Source organism: Varanus komodoensis, unplaced genomic scaffold (genome assembly GCF_004798865.1).
Source record: "Varanus komodoensis strain SLA01 unplaced genomic scaffold, ASM479886v1 scaffold30, whole genome shotgun sequence".
Classification (NCBI taxonomy): Eukaryota; Metazoa; Chordata; class Lepidosauria; order Squamata; family Varanidae; genus Varanus; species Varanus komodoensis.
Window position 1 is genome coordinate 2,751,719 of NW_025335762.1, and position 5,800 is coordinate 2,757,518.

Sequence of the window (5,800 nt, forward strand, 5' to 3'; positions counted from 1 at the left end):
CTTCTGGTGCAAGAAGAAAGAGAAGAGGCTTTTCCGAGGAGAACAGAGACATAGAAGCCCCACTTTCGCCTGCGAGAAGGGAAAGAATAGGCTTGGAACTTGAAGCCCTTTTCCCTAGCCAAAGAGGGGAAAGCCCAGATTTGGCCCTGTGCAGAAAAAATGCGGGTTCTTGCAAACTGTGGTTTGCAAATTGAGAACCAGCCTTGTGAAGCATGTTCTTCTATCTCTGGAGAAATGCCCCCCTTCCTTCCTAGTGTTAACCATAGTTTCATATTCTGTGTGCACCAATGTTGTCATACAAACCAGGGTTTAGATTTGGTAGGAAGGCCATGGTGGCAGTGATTATGGCTTGCACCACAGCACCTCTTGGGCAGAGCTGGGTAAACCCCTGTTTGCAGGGAGCCAGTGTATCATGCTGGCAAAGAACTTTGTCACAGAGTCCTTACTAACCTCACGTCTTAAGGCACTGTGTTTAGGACCCATCACTCTTGAGGCTGGTCCTCTGGAGAAAACTGGTTTTAGGGCTGTCCTATACAAACTAAAGGGTAATTCATTTGGTGTATGTCTTTGTGACAAAGGTAAGAGCTATTTTCTCCCATTAGGGCTCTTCTCTCCAGAGTTTCTTGGCTGCCCTCATTGGCTGGATGTGGGCTTATATAATCCCTTATTGCGCAAGGAAAGCTGCAGTGAGGAGTGTACACCTGTCTCTGAACTTTTTGCCACCTCATCTCCACCAGGAAATCCCTGTGTTGCAGAATGTGAAATAACTTATTCTCCCAGCCTTTATTTTTTTCCAATAAATGATTGATGCTTCCCTGATCTCTACCTCCCCCCACTCCAGTGTATGTAGCCATGTAATTTCATGGATAGAGTGAACTCGTTATATTTATATGACCAAATGGTAACATGCGGATGGAAATTGGGGTATATTCACAAGGAAAATAAAACTTGAAAAAAGGAAAACAAAACTTTTCCTGTCTGAAAAAGGAACATAAAGCTTTTGCAGAATTTTTAACCCCACTGCTCTGGAAACAGTGGTAGAGGAAGGCTGTCTGAAAAGCCAAGTTCAGCAGAATCCCGTCAGTGAAATGCCTCGGATCGCACCATGTCAGCCCATGGGATGAGGCAGGGCAGGGCAGGGCAGGGCAGGACATTGCATCTCTGAAAGTTCCCGCTTTGAGATCTGTGGAATATGAGCAGATCCTGGCTGGGGACTTAACAGGGTTGTGGCCCAGCACAGCTCAACGGCACCAGGTTGCCTTCCCTTTGCATGTAGCAATCTGGATTGTTCAAGCCATAGTGCCTGCAAACAAGGATCACAAATTGTGGTTTGATCATCCAAATAGCTTGAGTTCTCCGCCCCCTCTGCTGGAAGATGGTGCATCTGAATGGAGTAGAAGATGTGAGATCATCTACTGACCTGGCATACCCAGGTTTCCTCCAGCAAACCAAGGAAAGAGTCCAGCTGGAAATCCGAAGGACCTGCCTTCCCTGTAAACCAGGCATCCCCATCCTGATGCTGGCCAGATGTTTTGGACTCCCCTAGTACAGCCACTGATCAGGAATGCTGGATGCTATAATCCCAAACATCTGCAGCTCAGGGAAGGGTAGTGGAGGCGAGAGCGGGCAAGAGGAAGGAACATTTTAACTTGGTATAGGGAGAGTTCGCATGGGAACTTACTTGCCCCCAGATCAGAATCTTGGAGGAAACAAGCTGCACTCACTGTGCCCTTTCCTGTCTTAAAAAGCAGCATGCAGTATTCCAGAGCCTAAAGAGCAAATGCCGGGGTGAGATTAACCTCTGGGTGAGGACTCTGCTTTCGAAGCTTTTTCCTACAGCCTGTGCTTCGGAGCCAAGCCATGGGGCTGCAGCTCCTGTGTCAACACTGCTTGGGATTTGGCAAAGAGATGGTGCCATGGATTTGGCTGTCTCCTCTCCCGGCCTCTGTCACATTCCTTTTGATGTCTGATAAACAACTGGTCCTTTGGATTTAGCTTTCAGTGGGTAACTTGGCTGGAAGGAGGGTAGAAAGACTTGGCCTGTCAGATCAAAGGCCTTTTTCACAAATGAAAGGGAGATACAGTTTGGACATCTGGTATCTGTTCTGCAGATTTCAACAGAGCTTCAGCATTCTCGGTGGAGTCACATGCCATTCTAATGGCTTGCAGGACTCTGGACTCTGAGTGGAATACGGAACGGCAAGGAAAGGTACTGTCGACACATCACGTACAACTGATAAGCTTCGAGCAATATCAGGTGCTATCCAAGAGAACCCACACTTAAGTTTGAGTGAGGGTGCTGGTCTGAGCCGAGCTGTGCTGCAAGCCATGGTTTGTTAAACATGAACGGCCCAAGAAGAGGGTTGTTGGGTTGGGTTGTGAACTGGGTATTGGTAAAAGCCCCTGGTTAGCCCATCCCACCTTTCAGCCTTGAGGGTGAGGGGTTCTCTGAACCCAGCCATTATGACATTTTCATCTGGCCAAAAGCTGAGGCCCACCTGGATCCACATTTTGTAGAATGAAGCCTACTTCGAAGAGGTGGACGCATTTAAAGCTGGAATCGGAATAAAGGCGTGGTGTCACAGCACCCGTGCAACCTGGGAGACTGTGACTGGCCCAGAGGCACCCAGGGAGCTTCATGGGTTAGGTGGGACCAGAACCCAGGCCTCCAGAATGGCAGCATTCTATGCTGCCATGCTGTATCAGCTTCAAATTGTTTGTTGTGGCAATTACCACATTAGTTCAAAGTCAGAAATAAATATAGGCAACACTTGTCTAGTCAATGTAGCTTCCTTAATTGCGTGATGACAGGCCTTATGCTGCTTAATAGAAAGGAGGGAGGGTAGTGTATTTTTAGTGGAAAAACCCAATCTCTGAAAAGGAAAAAACTCTGGGAATATTCCCAAATTAGCCACAAGGTGGCAGCAATACCCTTATTGTGGAAACCCTCCAAGCCAGTTTCTCCTGAGTATTTGCTGTTTGAAGCTATACTTAAAAAAAAAAAATTGTTCCACTGATGCAGCTGCAAAGCTGTGTAACTCCCTTTTTGAACTCTGTGAAGGGCAGACTTTAGAATTGCATGCTGACAGGAAGCACAAGTGAGCCTAGTGATGGTTTCACTGAGGCTTTGGACTGAGTTTGGTTCTTACTGATCTGGAGAGGTGCTGTAGCATGGTGGCAAAGAGATGGAGTTACGTGTTGGGAAAGCTGCCTGGCTCCGATCTTCTTTCACTAGGTGGTTGTGGGCCACCTATTCTCTCCCACCCTTGTCTCCCCCCCCCCATCTCCAGTGTGGGAGACAATAATAATGGCTCCCCCTACAGCATACTTGTAAAGATACACAATGCACGGGAAATGGTGAGACGCATGAAGGAACTATATACATAGGCTAAGTTTTGCCTAAATCCCAGTGAATGTAGCTGTAACAGCATAATTACCTTTGCACTGCTCTTGTACATAATCTAAAAGATACCAGTGGCAAGAGATGAAATTCTCAACCTTACAAACTGAAAGCAAGTCAACCAGTCCAGATGGTATCCATCCTGGAGTTACTGAAAAACTCAAACATGAAATTGCTGGCCTTGCCAAAATAAATTTAACATGTCCCTAAAATTAGTCCTTGTACCAGAGGACTACAGAATAGTCAATGTAACACCAACTATTAAAAAGGGATCCAGGAGGAAATTCAGGCTTAATATCCATTCTGGGCAAACTACCTGAAGGCATCAATAAAGATAGCAGTACTTGTGTGCTCACTGATTCTGAGAAAAAAATCAGCATGGCTTCTGCCAGGGGGAGTCTTGTCTCACTAGCCTATTTGAGTTCTTTGAGAGTGTCAAGAAGCATGAAAATGGGCTGAAACACACACACATTGTTTACTTGGACTTTGAAAGGCTTTTGACAAAGCCCCCCCCCTTGGCAAACGAAGCAGTCATAGAATAAAAAGGGGGGTTCCTGATGGATCATTGATTAAAGAGCAGAAGACAAAGTGGGAATAAATGTCAACTTTATCCCAAGGGAGAGATGTCACCAGTGGAGTCCTACCACATTCTGTATGAGGACCTATGCTTTTCAACCTATTTATAAATGATCTGGAATTAGGAGTAAGTGGTGAAGTGGCCAAGTTTGCTGATAACACTAAATTTCTTAGGGTGGGTAAAACCAAAAGGGATTGTGAGGACTTCGGACCAGTTACATCTCTCAGCCCAACCTACTTTACAGGGTTGTTATTGTGTGAATAAGACTGAAAACAGGAGAATTATGTAAGCCACTTTGAGTTCATTGGAAAAAAGTGAGATATAAATCTAATAGTTATATAACATCACACAGATGCCAGTTTATTTTATGCCAACCTGTTCAAGATGTCAGAGAAGACTTATTAAGTTGGGGTTGCATGAAATTGCCTGAAATGCATAACATTACAGCTGCAAACACACCTACACAAGATGTACACATGAAAATTGCCATGGACTAAGCAACTACATACTTTTCACAAGTATATTTTAGGAAAATTCCCAAAACTCATTTTTTTTTTTTGCAAACAACAACCATAGAACAAGTAATACAAAGTCACCCAGCAAAATTACAATCTCTTCTAAACAATCCCATATTGTTGCACATTTGCATAGCACAGAAACTGTGAGATGCATCTGTAAATGACAGTTCATTTGTCCACGATGTTTTTGTGCTGTATTTAAGTGTGTGCTGTACATCTTGTCTCTCATATATATATATGTATGTATGTCATAAAAAAGTAACATGCATTTTCAAGAAACCCTGGAAGGAAGTGGTTGTCTTTAAAAAGCTCCACAAGGTAGGATAGAATAATCTGAATCCTGTGAGCTTGTAATCATGTCTGTCTGTTTGGGGGTTCTCAATGGCCTGCTGAAGCTAGCAGACACACTTGCCCATTGTCAAATTGTGTAATTCATCTTCTAGAAGCAACCCATCACTGAAGCAGGGATACTTCCTTACATGATACAAGAAGTTGGAAGGCAGGGATGGCTGGGTCCAAGCTTTTTCTTTCTCTATCCCATCCTACCCTTGGACTGGGCCCTCGGCGAGCAGGAGGGACCCTCTCCTCCGTCTTTACTTTGGAACCCTGCATCTGGGAGGGCATGTGTCCCACCATCTCGCTGTCCCCAGGTATTTGCTGAGATAAAGGCACAGGAGCCCTTATCTCTTCCATGGGATCCCCCACTACTCACTTAGCTGCCTTTTTTGACCATTTGTGCTTTCCCGCCTCCCGATTCTTTCTGCTGAGCTTTACCCTCTGAAATTAAATGCCCTCTTCACGCATCGCTTTTCCCAAAACGGGTGTCCTTAGCTGACGAGTCCTCAGATTGCAGAGCACGCATAAATGAACGCATGCAACCGCGCGCGTTTTACTTTGTCCTGCGCCCCGCGACTTTTCGGCCCTTGGCGCCGCCTGCTGCGCCATTTGGCGACTGTTTTCGGCGGGCGGACCGCCTTCGCGTCGGCTCGCTGTGTAAGTCGCCCCCCCAAGGGAGAGGGCCCCAGAGCATACCTGGCCTTGGAAGGGTGGGCTGCACGGGCCACCCCCTTCCCCTTCCCTCTGCCGGCGGGTGCGAGCGCGGAGGAAGCGCCCCCTTTCCGTACCACCCCAGCGCGGAGACAGGCGAGCGCGAGCACGAGCGCGCCCCCGCCCGCCCGCCCGCGCGCGCAGCCGGGCCGGAAGCGGGCTCACTTCCGGCGCAGCCTCGAACAGGGGCGCTTCCGGCGCCTCGGAGGGAGCGCGCGCGCGCGGGCGCGCGGGGCGGGAGGCGGGTCGGCTTCCCGA